This window comes from Sus scrofa, chromosome 1, assembly GCF_000003025.6.
Source record: "Sus scrofa isolate TJ Tabasco breed Duroc chromosome 1, Sscrofa11.1, whole genome shotgun sequence".
Taxonomy (NCBI): Eukaryota; Metazoa; Chordata; class Mammalia; order Artiodactyla; family Suidae; genus Sus; species Sus scrofa.
The window spans coordinates 93,358,621-93,375,273 of NC_010443.5; positions in this window are offsets into that span (position 1 = coordinate 93,358,621).

Sequence of the window (16,653 nt, forward strand, 5' to 3'; positions counted from 1 at the left end):
ATGCCCATCGAACCTTATGACACTATAGGCTCTCTGTGAGAATGAGGGGTGTGATGGGCTCCCATATGGAAGCTCTTACCCTCACACTTCGAAGGTTGGTGATGGGCACCCCGAGCTGTTGTTCAGGAGGTATGTTGATACTGATGTAAAGGGTGATTCATCAGATGGGTGGTAAAATTTGAAGGACTGTATTATCTCTCTCTTTATCCTCATGGCCAACACTCTAAGCAGGTTTCTGAGCTAAATATCAATTATATTGATCATGGTGTATCTTAAAGGGACCAGGGAGCCAACCACCTCAATTTTTTTCCTATATGTGAAAAAGGACTCATGCCTAATGACCATTTGAAACACCTCACTCCAGAGTCCAAACCATGAAACTAAGCCCCACTGCATTGAACACAGTGTGAGGCCCTCCATATCACCCCTTTAGCAGATATTCAAAAGGGGGAAATTACAACTCCGTGCATTTGAATATACATGTAACCATCCAAGCAAAGGAATTTTACTGAGAATGATGCTGGGATATTTCTGGTGTATTTTCCCAGGTTGCTAAGCCCAAGCCCTGTCTCTGTGTGCTTGTTGTTAGTGTGGTGACTTGGGCTACTCCCCGCATTTTTGTGGTATTCACAATGGTCAGGAAGGGAAAGAGGGTCTCCCTTAGGTTCCTCTGTGAGCCCTGTGTTGAGGGCTTCAAGTGGAGGGTCTTGAGGTTTCCATCATGGAGGAGAGGGGAGCCTGGACCAGACAATTGAGGGTGTAGAGAATGATGAGGAGTGTCCCAAACAGAGACAGGTTTTGGGTGACAGATAATTTGTACTCTGTCCCATTGTCAGCCAGGCCCTGCTCAAGAGTGCTCAGACTGGTGTTGGGATGCCAATTCACTGAGACATGGAGAGTCACAGACTTCATTTCCTAAATCCCCCAAGCACAAGTCCAGAGAACATCCTCCCCAGAAAATCCACAAGATCTGATCATCCATGTGGGGTCTTCTGCAGGTAAGCTAATTCTTGCTAGAGCCCTCATGTGAATGTGGTTGTAAATGTGTTGATATCTGAGGCTAATATGGGACCACATAGACAGAAGTACATATGAGGTGGTCAGCAGGTAACAGTGCAGGGCTGACATTGTGAAGAGTGGGGGTAGTATGGCTGAGTAGGTATGTCTCTATACAAAAAAAGGAGTTCTTTCTGGATCACCACTTGTATATTTAATACGGGATAGGCAGCCAAAGGGAAAATGTTAGGCTAAGACTTAGACTGCTGTCTTGTCTGAGATGTTTCATCTAGGATCACCACTGGTAAATTTGGGACAGGAGGTTTCTAGGGAAATGAAGGAATGACAAGTGGAGAGAGAGGGAGAGAGAGAGAGAATTAGATTTGATTCAAGGAACAATCCTGGGCAAGATCTCAGCGACAAGCAGGTGTCTGTGTTTCAGGAGAATATACAACACGGGGGAAAAACCAGCACTCTTGTACCAGTTTCTTCACTCCTTCTTGGCCTGACTCTAGAATTATGTCCATTGCAATCACATCTCCCCACTGGAAAATATGGGTTAAAGCCCCTGTTTGGCACCCTTATCTTCACAAATGGAATGATGTGTAGATCAGGTTAAACGACGGTAGATATTTTCCCTGAGTGGAAAAGCCCCTTCCCCTGTAAAGGGCTGCTCACGTGGTGTTCTTCCTCACTCTTTCCTTGTTTTCATTATCCAGGCTACTAGGGAAGTGTGTGTTTTCAACACAAATTTTCTTTACAAATGAGATTTTATACTGTGGATTCCTGGATGCAGTGTTTGCAAAACCACATAGACCCTATAGTGTCACACAGGTTTGGGGAAAGAGCCATCATTATGTAGAGAGCAGGTGGTCCCCAACTGGGCAGAGTTGCCTTCCCTCTGAAAGGCCCAGGCAAACCGGTTGCCACTGCAATGGCATGATGCCCATCAAGCATTGTAACACAACAGAATCTCTGTGAGAGTAGAGGGGCATGATGAGCACCATGTGGGAAACTCTCACCCTCACACCTCAAGTGTTGTATAATGGGCACCCTGAGTTGTTGTTCTAGAGGTATGTTGATACTGATGTAAAGGATGATCCAACAGATGGGTGGTACAATTTGACCAACAGTATTACCTCCATTTTTAGCCTCATGGCCACCACTCACATCAGGCTTCCATGCTAAATATTTTTTATGCAGGCTTACTGTTTGATCATGGTATGTGTTAAATGGACCAGTGAGCCGACCACCTCAAGTCTTTTCCTACATGTGAAAAATACTCAAGCTTAATGCCCATTTGAAACACCTCATTTCAGACTGCAAACCATGAAACCAGGCCCCGCTGCCTTCAACCAGGTGGGAAGCCCTCGATATCACCCCTGAAGCAGACATTCAAAAAGGGGACATTAAAAATCCATGCTTTTGAACATACAATTCAGTAGCTGAAATCACAATCTAGCCATCCAAAGCAAAGGAATTTTACTAAGAATGAAGCTGGGATATTTCTGGTGAATTTTTCACAGGTTGATAAGCACAAGCCCTGTCTCTTTGGGTGCTGGCTGTTAGTGTCATGAATAGGGACACTGCCAGTGTTTGTGGTGTGCACAATAGTCAGGAAGGGAAGGAATGTCTTTCTTCTTATACACCATGAGCCCTCTGTTGAGGTCTTCAAGTGTAGGGTCTTGAGGTTTCCATCTTGGAGGACAGGGTAATCTGGCCCTGCTAACTGAGGGTCCAGAGAAGGATGAGCATTGTCCCAAATAGAGACTGGTTTGGGGTGACAGAAAACTTTTGCTCTGGCCCATTGTCAGCCAGGCCCTGTTCAAGGGTGCTCAGACTGTGGTTCTTTTGCCAATTCACTCAGCTATGGAGAGTGTCAGACTTCATTTCCTAAATCCCCCAAGCACTAGTCCAGAGATTATCCTCCCCAGCAAATCCACAAGACCTGATCATCCATGTGGGGTCTTCTGCAGGTAAGCTAATTCTTGCTAGAGCCCTCATGTGAACATGGTTGAAAATGTGTTGATCTCTGAGTCAAATATGTGACACTGAAGACCGCAGTACAAATGAGGTGCTCAGTAAGTCAATGTGAAGGACTGACAAGAGAAGAATATGAGTTGGATGTCTGATTTGGATGTCTCTATAACAACAGAGGAGTTCTTTCTGGATCACCACTTGATTATTTGATAGTGGGTTTGAAGAGGGAGGGAAAATTTTGGGTAAAGACTTGGACTGCACTCCTGGCTGAGATATTTCATCCAGGATCACCACAGGTAAATTTGGGGCAGGAGAATTCGTGAGAAAGAGAAGGAGGTAGAAGTGTAGGGGAGAGAGAGAGAGAGGTGATATTGATTCAAGCAACAGTCCAGGCATGATCTCAGCACCAAGCGTGTGTCTGTGTTTCAGTATGATAACGGACACAAAGGAAAAACCAGCACTCTTGTACCAGATTTTTCACTCCTTGGCCTGACTCTAGAATTATGTCCATTACAATCACAGCTCCTCGCTGGAAAATTGGGGTTAAAGCCCCCATTTGGCACCTATATCTTCTCAAATGGCATGATGTGGTGGTCAGGTTAAAGGACAGCAGATATTTTCACTGAGTGTAAAAGACCCTTCCCATATAAAGGGCTGCACATGTGGTGTTCTTCCTCACTCTTTCCTTGTTTTAATTATCCAAGCTATGTGGGTAGTTGGACTTTGTCAATCACATATTTTCTTTCCAAAAGAGATTTTATACCATGGATACCTGGAATGCGGTTTTCAAAACCATGTTGACCCTGAAGTGCCACGCATGTTCGGGGAAAGAGCCATCATAATGTAGAGAACAGTTTAACCCGGAGTGGGTGCAGTTGACTTCCATCTGAAAGGGCCAGGTGAACTAGATGCCATGGCAGTTGCATCATGCCCATTGAGCCTTGTGACCCAACAGGCTCTCTGAGAGAGGAGAGGGGCTTTTGGGGCCCCATGTCAGAAGCTCTCACCCTCACACCTTGAGGGTTGGACGATGCACACCCTGAGCTCTTGTTCTGGAGGTACATTGATACTGATGTAAAAGATGACCCAACAGATGGGTGGTACAATTTGACCACCAGTATTATCTCCAACTTTAGCCTTATGGCCACCACTCGCATCAGTCTCCTGAGCTAAACATAGATTATAGAGGCTTGCACTTTGAACATGTTATATCTTAAATGGGCGAGTGGGACAACCACCTCAAGTCTATTCCTACATGTGAAAAAGACTCATTCCTAATGGTCATTTGAAACACCTCATCGCAGAGCACAAGCACGGAAACCATGTCCCACTGCCTTCACCCAAGCATGAGGCCCTCAATGTCACCCCTGAAAAAGACATTCAAATTTGGAAATTACAGTCCCTGTCTTCTGAATATGCATGTCAATAGCTGAAACCATAGGGCTATCCATCCAAATCAAAGGAGTTTTAATGGAGAATGAAACTGGGTTATTTCCAGTGGATTTTCCACAGGTGGATAAGAACAAGCACTCACACTCTTTGAGTTCTGGCTGGTAGTGTGTTGTCTAGGGCAAGTGCTAGCTGCCTTATGGTGCCCACAATTGTAAGGAAGGGAAGGAGGGTCTCTCTTATGTTCCTCTGTGAGCCCTGTGGTGATGTTTTCAATTGGAGGGTATTGTGGGTTCCCTCTTGGGTGAGAGGGGACTCTGTCCCTGACAATCATGGGTCTAGAGATGGATGAGGAATATTCCAAAGAGAGACTGGTTTGGGCGATAGATATCTTGCACTCTGGGCCATTGCCAGCCAGGTCATTGGTCAAAGGTGCTCAGACCAGTGTTTGGATGCCAATTCAGTGAGACATGAAAAGTCACAGACTTCATTTCCTAAATCCCCCAAGCATGAGTCCAGATGTCCACCTCCCCAGCAATACCAGAATACCTGATCATCAAGGAGTGGTCTGCTGCAGGAACGCTTATTCTTTCTAGAGTCCTCACATGAATGTGCTTGAAAATAATTTGATCTATGAGTCAAATTGTGGACCACGAAGACCAGAGTACACATGAGGTAGTCATCAGGTCACCATGAAGGACTGACAATGGGAAGAATGGGGGGAAGATGGCCCATGTTGGAATGTATGTCTATTCCTCGAGGAGTTACTTCTGAATCACTGCTTATAGTTCATATGTGGGATCATAAGACAGGAGAAAAATTTGGGTAAAGACTTGGACTGCCTTGCTGGCTCATATATTTCACCCAGGATCACCCCAGATATTCTTGGGAGAGCAGGATTAGAGAGAGTGAAGGAGTGAGAAGTGGAGAGAGATAGAGAATCTGTGTGAGTGACAGAGAGAGAGAGGAGATTTTGATTCAAGGAACACTCCAGGGCAATATCTCAGTGCTGAGCAGGTGTCTGTGGTTCAGGCGGATATCCAACTACAGGGAAGAAACAGCACTCTTGTCCCAAATTCTTCATTCCTTCTTGGCCTGACTATTGAAATGTGGCCCTTACATTCACTTCTACCTGCTGGAAGATAGGGTTTAGAGCCCCTGTTTGGCAGCATTTTCCTCTAAAATGCTGTGATGATCAAAGTAAAGGACAGTAGACATTTCTGCTGAGCTAAAAAGCTGCTTCCCATGTAAAGGGCTGCTCATGTGGTGTTCTTCCTCACCCTTCCTTTGTTTTCAGTGTCCGAGCTATGTGTGAAGTGGGTCTTTCACACACATATATTCTTTCCAAATGCGATTTAATACTGTGGAATCCTGGGATGCAGCATTTGAAAAAAAAATGTGGAACCTGAACTGCCACACATGTTCAGGGAAAGAGCCATCATTATGTAGAGAGCAGGTGAGCCCAGAGTGGGCAGAGTTGACTTCCCCCTGAAAGGTCCAGACCAACTTGTTCCCACATAATTGGCATGACGCCCATCGAGCCTTGTGACCCAACAGCCTCTCTGTGAGAGGAGAGGTGCTTGGGTGGCATGTGAGAAGCTATAACCCTCACACCTTGAGGGTTGGACGATGGGCACCCTGAGCTGCTTTTCTGGAGGTATGTTGATACTTATGTAAAGGATTATCCATCAGGAGGGTGGTACAATTGGACAAAAAATATTATCTCCGTCTTTAACCTTATGGCCATCCCTCTCATCAGTCTCCCAAGATAAACATAGATTATAGTGTTTTGCTGTGTGATCATGGTATGTCTTAAAGTGTGCCATCAACTCAAGTCTTTTCCTACAGGTTAAGAAAGACTCATGCCTAATACCCACTTGAAACACCTCATTCTTGAGCCCAAACAGGGAAACCAGGCCCATCTGACTTCAACCAGGCATGAGGCCCTCAATATCACCTCTGAAGAAGACATTCAAAAGGGGGAAATTACAACTCCTCACTTCTTACTAGCTGAAATCACAGGCTATCCATCCAAAGCAAAGGGATTTTACTGGAGAATTAAACTAGGATATTTCTGGTGGATATTTCACAGGTGAGAAATCACAAGCCCTGTCTCATTGGGTTCTGGCTGGTATTGTGGCAACTAGGGCCACTGCCAAGTTTTTTCTGGTGTCCAAAATTTAAGGAAGGGACAGAGGGTCTCTCTTCTGATCCTCCATGAGCCCAGTGATGAGGGCTTCAAATGGAGGCTTTTGAGGATTCGCTTTGGAGGAGAGGGGACTCTGGCCCTGCCAATTGAAGTCTAGAGAAGGGTGAGAACTATCTGAAATTGAGACTGTTTTGGGGTGACAGAAAACGTGTTATGGCCCATTGTCATCCAGGCCCTGCTCAAGGATGGTCAGACTGGTGTTCAGGTGCTTATTCACTCAGACATGGAGAGTCACAGGCTTCATTTCCTAAATCCCCCAAGGATGAATCCAGAGATCCTCCTCCCCAGCAAATCAAAAATACCTCATCATTCAGATGAGGTCTGTTTAAGTCAGCCAATTTTTGCTAGAGCCCTCATGTTACCATGGTTATAAAAGTGTTGATCTCTGAGTGAAATATGGGACCATGTAGACAACAGTACTTATGAGGTTGTCTGTGTGTTAACGTGAAAGGCTGACAATGGGAAGATTGGGTGTAGGATGGCCAGGTTGGAATGTCTCTATAGCTACAGAGGATTTATTTCTGGACCACTGTTTGTATATTGATAGGGGATCAGAAGACTGAGGGAAAATATTGTGTAAAGACTTGGACTGCTATCCTGGCTGAGGTATTGATTCCAGGATCACCACAGGTAAACTTGGGGCAGAAGGATTTGAGAGAAAGTGAAGGAGGGAGAAGTGGAGAGAGAGAGAGAGGTGATATTGATTCATGCAACAGTACAGGGCACAATCTCAGTTCCAGGCAGGTGTCTGTGTTTCAGGTGGATAGCTGACATCAGGGAAAAACCAACACTCTTGTATCTAATTCTTCACTTCTTGTAATGACTCTAGAAATGTGTCCCTTACACTCATGGCTCCAAGCTGGATGATAGGGGTTATAGCCCTTGTTTAAAACACTTTTTTTCTCAAATGGAATGATGTGGGGAACAGAGTAAAGGAGAGTAGACATTTCTACTGAGAGAAAAAGCCCCTTCCCATGTAAAAGGGCTGCTCATGTTGTGTTTTTCCTCACTCTTTCCTTTTTTACAGTATTCAAGCTATGTGGGAAGTGGGTTTTTTTCACTCACATATTTTCTTTCCAAATGAGATTTTATACTGTGGATCCCTCTGATGCAGTGTTTGAAAAACAGCATTGACCCTGAAATGACACACATGTTCATGGAAAGGTTCATCATATATAGATAGCAGTTTGGCCCAGAGTGGTTATATTTGCCTTCCCCCTGAAAAGGCCAGGCCAACTTGTTGCCACAGCAAAGGCATGACACTCATTGAAAGAAGAGAGGGGTGTTTTGGGCCCCATGTGTGAAGCTCTGACCCTCACACCTCGAGGGTTGGATGATGGGTACCCTGAGCTGTTGTTCTGGAGGTATGTTGATACTGATGTAAATGATGATCCATCTTGTGGGAGGTACAATTTAATGAAAAATATTATCTCCTTCTTTAGCCTCGTGGCCACACTCACATAAGTCTCCCTAGTTAAACATCAGTAATAGTGGATTGCTGTTTGATCATGGTATATCTTTAATGGGCAGGTGCACCATAAACTCAAGACTTTTCTTACAGCTTAAAAATGAATCATGCCAAGTGTTCACTTGAAACACCTCATTCCAGAGCCCAAACAATGAAACCAGGCCCATCTGACTCTACCAAGGCACGAGGCCCTAGATATCACCCCTGTTGAAGATATTCAAAAGGGGGAAAGTACAACTCCAGGCTTCTGAATATACATGTCAATAGCTGAAATCACATGCTAACCCTCCAAAGTAAAGGAATTTTAACTGAGAATGAAATCAGCATATTTCTGGTGGTGTTTTCACAGGTGTATAAGCACACACCCTGTCTCACTGGGTGCTGGCTGGTAGTGTGGTGACTAGGGCCACTGCCAGCTTGTTTGTAGTGTCCACAATTGTAAGGAAGGGAAAGAGGGTCTCTCTTCTGATCCTCCATGAGCCCTGTGGTGAGGGCTTCAAATGGAGGGTCTTGAGGTTTCCCTCTTCAGGAGAGGGGACTCTGGCCCTGCCAATTGAGAGTATAGGGAAGGATGAGCAGTGTCCCAAATAGAGACTGCTTTGGGTGACAGAAAACTTGTGCTCTGGCCCATTGCCAGCTAGGCCTTGCTGAAGGATGCTCAGACTGGTGTTTGGATGCCAATTCACTGAGATATGGAGAGTCACAGACTTCATTTCCTAAATCTCCCTAGCATGAGTCCAGAGATCCACCTCCCCAGCAAATCCACAAGACCTTGTCATCCAGGTGGGGTTTGCTTCAGGTAAGCTAATTCATACTAGAGCCCTCATGTGAAAGTCTTTGAAAATGTGTTGATCTCTGAGTCAAATATGGTACCTCTAAACCACAGTACATATGGTGTGGTCAGTGATTCACCATGAAAGGATGACAAGGATCACAAGGGTGGGGTAGGATGGCCAATTTGGAATGTCCCTACACCTGCAAGGGAGTTATTTCTGGGCCACTGCTTGTATATTTGATAGGGGATTGGAAGATGGAGGGAAAATATTTGGTAAAGACTTGGAGTGATATCCTGGCTCAGATATTTCATCCAGGATCACCACAGGTAAACTTGCAGCAGGAGGATTTGAGAAAGTGAAGGAGGGAAATGCGGAGAGTGAGAGAGCTAGAGGGAGAGATAGAGGGAGAGAAAGCACATATTGATTTAACCAAAAGTCCAGAGCATGATCTCAGTGACAGTCAGGTGTCTGTGTTTCAAGTGGATAGCTGACATCAATGAAAAACCAGCACTCTTGTATCAGATTCTTCACTTCTTCTTGTAATGACTCTAGAAATGTGTCCCTTACAATCACTTCTACCAGCTGGAAAGTAGGGGTTAAAACTACTGTTTGGCACCATTTTTTCCTCAGATGGCATGATATGGGGTCAGGGTAAAAGACAGAAAACATTTCCCCTGAGCAGAAAAGCCCCTTCCCATGTAAATGGCTGCTCATGTTGTGCTCTTCCTCACTCTTTGCTTGTTTTCAATATCCAAGTTATGTTGGTAGCTGTTCTTTTTCTATCACATACATTCTTTCCAAATGAGATTTTATACTGTGTATTCATGGGATATAACATTTGAAAAAAAAATGTGGAACCTGAGGTGCCACACAACTTTGGGGAAAGAGCCATCATTATTTTGAGAGCAGATGAGCCCATAGAGGGCCGTGTTGACTTCCCCCTTAATGATCCACATCAACTGGGGGCCATGGCAAAGACATGACACCCATGGAGCCTTGTGACACAACAGCCTCTCTGTGAGAGGAGATGGGCTTTTTGGGCTCCAAGTGGGAGTTTCTTACCCTCACACCTCGCAGGATGGATGATGCGAACCAACACCTTGTTCTGGAGATATGTTGATACTGATGTAAATGATGATCCATCAGATAGCTGGTACAATTAGATGAACAGTATTATCTCCAACTTTAGCCTCATGGGCACCACTCACATCAGTCCCCCGAGCTAAATATCAATTATACAAGCTTGCTCTTTGATCATGGTATATCTTAAAGGGACCAGTGAGCTGACCGCCTCAAGTCTTTTCCTACATGTGAAAAAAAGACTCATGACTAATGGCCATTTGAAACACCTCATCACAGAGCACAGAGAAACCATGCCCCACTGCCTTCAACCAAGCACAAGGCCCTTGATGTCACCCCTGAAGAAGACATTACAAAGGGGCAAATTAAAGCTTCTCTCCTCTGAATATACATGTCAATACTTGAAATCACAGGCTAGCTCTCCAAAGTAAAGGAATTTTAACTGAGAATGAAATCAGCATATTTCTGGTGGTGTTTTCACAGGTGTATAAGCACACACCCTGTCTCACTGGGTGCTGGCTGGTAGTGTGGTGACTAGGGCCACTGCCAGCTTGTTTGTAGTGTCCACAATTGTAAGGAAGGGAAAGAGGGTCTCTCTTCTGATCCTCCATGAGCCCTGTGGTGAGGGCTTCAAATGGAGGGTCTTGAGGTTTCCCTCTTCAGGAGAGGGGACTCTGGCCCTGCCAATTGAGAGTATAGGGAAGGATGAGCAGTGTCCCAAATAGAGACTGCTTTGGGTGACAGAAAACTTGTGCTCTGGCCCATTGCCAGCTAGGCCTTGCTGAAGGATGCTCAGACTGGTGTTTGGATGCCAATTCACTGAGATATGGAGAGTCACAGACTTCATTTCCTAAATCTCCCTAGCATGAGTCCAGAGATCCACCTCCCCAGCAAATCCACAAGACCTTGTCATCCAGGTGGGGCCTGCTGCAGGTAAGGTAATTTTTGCTAGAGCCCTCATGTGAACGTGGATGAAAATATTTTGATTTCTGTATGAAATTTTTAACCACATAGACTGCAATACCATGAGGTGGTCAGTGTTTCAAATTCAATGCCTGACCATAAGCAGTGTGTGTGGAGGATGTCTGAATTGTAATGTCTCTATTCCTAGAGAGGAGTTCTTCCTGGACCACCACATGGTTTTTTTTTTTTTTTTTTTTTTTTTTTTTTTATGTGGGATAGGAAGGCAGGGATAAATTGTTGGGTAAAGACTTTGGCTGCTCTCCTTGTTGAGATATTTCTTCTAAGATCACCCCAGTTATTCTTGGGCAGCAGGATTCAAGAGATAGTGTGAAAGAGGTCTTTGGAGAGAGAGAAAGAGAGAGATATAATAGATTTTGGCTCAAGCAACAGACCAGGGCAAATGTCATCACTGAGCAGGTGTCTGTTGTTCAGGTGGATATCACACTTCAGGGAAGAAACATCACTCTTGTCCCAGAAACTCAACTCCTTCATGACATGAATATTGAAATGTGGCTCTTATATTCACTGCTCTCCACTGGAAGATATGGGTTAGAGCCCCTGTTTGGCGCCCTTTTCCTCTAAAATGACATGATGAGGGAATAAATTTAAAGGACAGTTGAATTTTCCCCTAGACAAAAAGCCCCTTCTCATGTAAAGGGCTTCTCCTTTCTTTTTATCCCTCACTTATTTCTTGTTTTCAGTATCCAGGCTTTTTGGGAAGTGGGTCTTTTTCACTCACATATTTTCTTTCCAACTGGGAGTTTATAGTGTGGCTTCCTGGGATGCAATTTTGTAAAAAAAAAAATTGAACCTGAATTGCCACACATGTTCAGGGATAGAATCATTATTATGTGGACAGCAGGTGAGCCCAGAGTAGGCAGAGTTGCCTTCTCTGAAAGTTCTAGGCCAACTGGTTGCCATGGCATTGGAATGATGCCATGGAGCCTTGGGGCCCAACTGCCACTCTGTGAGATATGAGGTGCATGTGGGACAGCACGTTGGAAGCTCTTACCCTCACACCTTGAGGGTTGGATGATTGGCACCCTGTGCTGTTGTTCTGGAAGTATGTAGATACTGAGGTAAACGATGTTGCATCAGATGTGTGGTACATTTTGATGAGCAAAATTATTTCCATCTTTATCCTTATGGCCACCACTATCATCTCTCTACCAAGGTAGACATGTATAATACAGGCTTGCTGTTTGATCATCGCATATCATAAATGTTTCCACCACTATCATCTCTCTACCAAGGTAGACATGTATAATACAGGCTTGCTGTTTGATCATCGCATATCATAAATGTTTATCTTGTTCTGCACTTGTGTGAGCCTATCACCTCAAGTCTTTTCCTAAATGTGAAAAAAGGCTCATGCCTAATGGTCTTTTTTAATACATCAAACCAGAGCCCAAACATTGAAAACATACCCCTCTGCCTTCAACCAAGCAGGAGGCCCTTGATGTCATAACTGATGAAGACATTCAAAAGGGGGAAAATACAGCTCCACTCTTCTGAATATATATATGTCAGTAGCTTAAAACGCAGGCTAACACTCTAAATGCAATTTAATGTTACCAGATATTGAAACCAGGTTAATTCAGGTGGATATCCATGGGTTGATAAGCACAAGCCCTCTCTCTCTTTGGGCAAAGGCTGGTAGTGTGTTGACCAGGGCCAGTCCCATTTGTTTGTGGTGTCCACAAATGTAAGGATTGGAAGGACGGTCTCTTTTGTGACCTCCGTGAGCCCTGTGGTGAGGTCTACAAGTGGAGTGTCTTGAGGGTTCTCTCTTGGAGGAGAGGGGATTCTCTCTCTGTAAATCAAGGGTCTAGAGTAGGGAGAGAACTCTCCCAAAGAGACTGATTTGGGTGACAGAAAAATTGCACTTTGGCCAATTGTCTGCAAGGCCTTTGTCAAGGGTACTCAGATTGGTGTATTAATGCCAATTCAGTGAGACATGAAGAGTCACAGACTTCATTTCATAAATCCTCCAAGCACGTGTCCAGGTGTCCACCTCCCCAGCAAATCCAGAAGACCTGATCATCCAAGATGTGGTATTAGGAAAGCTAATACTTGCTAGAGCTCTCATGTGATCTCTGAGTCAAATTTGGGACAAATTAGACCACAGTAAACATGAGCTTGTCCAGCAGTCACCGTGAAGTGATGACAATTGGAAGGGTTGGTGGTGGATGGCTCCAGTTTGGATGCCTATATTCCTACAGAGGAGATCTTTTTGGACTACCACTTGAATTTTGGATGGAGGATCATAGGACGGTGGGAAAATATTTGGTAAAGACTTGACTGTTCTCCTGGCAGAGATGTTTCACCCAGGATGAACCCAGTTATTCTTGGGGCAGCAGGTTTTGAGAGAGAGAGAGAGTCAAGAAGGGAGAAGGAGAGAGAGAGAGAGATTTTGATTCAAGAAACAGTCCAAGGCAAGATCTCAGTCCCAAGAAGGTCTCTGTGGTTCAGATGAATATCCCACTTCAGTGAAGAAACACGTTCTTGTCCCAGATTATTTCTCCTTTTGGCGGAATTCTTGAAATATGGCCCTTACATTCACTGCTTTCCACTGGAAGATAGTTGTTAGAGCCTCTCTTTGGCACCCTTTTCCTCTAAAATGGCATAATGTGGGAATCAGGGTAATGGACAGTATATATTTTCCCTGAGTCAAAAAGCCCCTTCCCATGTAACGGTCTTCTCATGTATTTTTCTTACTCCCTCTTTCCTTTTTTTCAGTATCCAGACTATTTGGGAAGTGGGTCTTTTTCACTCACGTATTTTCTTTCCAAATTAAAGTTTACACTGTGTATTACTTGGATGCAGTTTTGGAAAAACTATGTTGACCCTTAACTGCCACACATGTTCAGGGAAAGAGCCATAATTATGTAGAGAGTAGGTGGGCCCAGAGTGGGCAGAGTTGCCTTCCCTCTGAAAGTTCCAGGACAACTGGTTGCCATGGAAATGGCTTCATGCTCATTGAGCCTTGCAGCCATACTGCCACACTGTGAGATGAGAAGGGCCATTTGGGTGGCATGTAGGAAACAATCAAATTCAGACCTCGAGGGCTTGATGTTGGGTACACTGAGCTGTTGTCCTGAAGGTATGTTGAAACTGATGTAAAGAATGATGAATCATGTGGGTGGTACATTTTGATGAGAAATATTATCTCCATCTTCAGGCTTTTGCCCACAATCACATCAGTGTACCAATCTAGACATTGATTATACAGGCTTGCTCTTTGATCATGGTATATTTTAAAGGGACCAGTAAGCCAACCAACTCAAGGCTTTTCCTAGATGTGAAGAAAGACTCATGCCTAATGGCCCTTAGAAACACATCATCCCAGAGCACAAACCTGGAAACGAAGGATGAGGCCCTGGATGTCACCCCTGAGGAAGACATTCAAAAGGGGGATATTACAGCTCAACTCTTCTGAATATACATGCCAATACATGAAAACACATGCTAGTGTTCCAAATCAAATACATTTTAAATTAGAATGAAACTGGTATATTTCAGGTGGATTTTCCACATGCTGATAAGCACAAGCCCTCTCTCTCTTTGTGGGCTGGCTGGTAGTGTGGGGACTAGGGCCAGTGCCAGCTTGTTTTTGGTGCTCACAATTGTAAGGAAGGGAAGGAGGGTCTCAGTTGTAATCCTCCTTGAGCCCTGTGGTGAGGGCTTAAAGTGGAAGTTCTGGAGGTTTCTGTCACGTAGGAGAGGGGCCTCTGGCCCTGCCAATTGAGGGTCTAGAAAATGATGAGCGTCCCAAATAGAGACTGGTTTTGGGTGACTGAAAACGTGTGTTCTGACCCATTGTTAGCCAGGCTTTTGTTAAGGGTGCTCAGGCCGGTTTTTGGATGCCAACTCAGTGAGACAGGAGTAGTCACAATTTGTTTCCCAAATTCTCAAACATGAGTCCAGATCTCAACATCCCCAGCAAATCCAGAAGTCCAGATATTCCAGGTGTGGTCTTCTGAAGGAAAGCTAAGTTTTGCTAGAGTCCTCATGTGAACGTGGTTGAAAATATTTTGATCTCTGAGTCAAATTTGTGACCACCTAGACCACAGGACACATGAAGTGGTCAGCGGGTCACCGTGATGGCTGATGATTGTAACAGTTGGGAGAGGATGGCCTGAGTTGGAATGGATCTATTCCTACAGAGGAGTTCTTTCAGAACAACCAATAATGGAGATTTTGATTCAAGAAAGAGTCCAGAGCAAGTTCTCAGCGCCAAGCAAGTGTCTGTGGTTCAGGTGGATATCCGGCCTCAGGGAAGAAACAGCACACTTGTCCCAGATTCTTCACTCCTTCCTATCTTGACTCATGAAATGTTGCCCTTACATTCAGTGCCCCCTGCTGGAACAAAGGGTTTAGATCCCCTGTTTGGTACCCCTTTCCTCTAAAATGGCATGATGTGGGGATCAAAGTAAAGGAGAGTAGACATTTTCCCTGAACCAAAAAGCCCCTTCCCATGTAAAGTGCTTCTCATTCTGTGTTCTTCCCCAATCTTCCCTTGTGTTAATTATCAAGGCTGTTTGGGAATTGCATCTTTTTCACTCACATACTTTCTTTCCAAATGTGAGTTTATACTGTGGATTCTGGGATGCATTTTTTTGAAAAAAATTGTAATCCTGAACTGCTAAACATGTTCAGGTAAAGATCCATAATTATGTAGATATCAGGTGGACCCAGAGTGGGCACAGTTTCCTTCCCAGTGAAAGTTCCAGGAAAAGAGTTTGCCATGGAAATGGCATGACACACAAGGAGTCTTGTGACCAAATTGCCACTCTGTGAGAGGTAAGGTGCATGTGGGGTGGCATATGGGAATATCTCAACCTCACTACTCAAGGGTTGGATGATGGGCACCCTGAGCTGTTGTTCTGAAGGTATGTTGATACTGATGTAAAGGAAGATCTATCATGTGGGTTGTACAATTTAATGAACAGTATTATCTCCATCATTAGCCTCTTGGCCACCACTCTCATCAGTCTCCTTATCTAGCCATCAAATATACAGGATTGCCATTTGATCATGGTATATTTTATTTTTTTTATTATTATTTTCCCACTGTACAGCAAGGGGGTCAGGTCATCCTTAGATGTATACATTGCAGTTACAGTTTTTTCCCCCACCCTTTCTTCTGTTGCGACATGAGTATCTAGACATAGTTCTCAATGCTATTCAGCAGGATCTCCTTATAAATCTATTCTAGGTTGTGTCTGATAAGCCCAAGCTCCCGATCAAGGGACCAGTGAGCAGAACACCACAAGATTTTGTACATGTGATAAAAGACTCATACCTAATGGCCACTTGTAACATGTCATCCAAGAACCCAAACACAGAAACCATGCCCCTCTGCCTTCAACCAAGCATAAGGCCCTTGATTAATGCCTGAAGAAGACATTAAAATGGGGGAAATTACATCTCCACTCTTCTGAATATACATGCCAATAAATGAAAACACATGCTAGTCATCCAAAGCAAAGGAATTTTAACTGATAATTTAACCAGGATAAATCAGGCAGATTTTCCATAGGGTGATAAGCCCAAGCACTCTCTCTCTTTGGGTGCTGGCTTGTAGTGTGGTGACTAGGGCCAGTGCCTGCTTTTTGTGGTGTCCAAAATTTTAAGGAAGGGAAGGAGGGTCTCCCTTGTGATCCACCATGAGCCCTGTGGTGAGAGCCTCAATTAGAGGGACTTGAGGGTTCCCTCTTGGAGGACAGGAGACCATGGCCCTGCCAATAATGGGTCTAGGGAAGGATGAGCAGAGTCAGAAATAGATACTT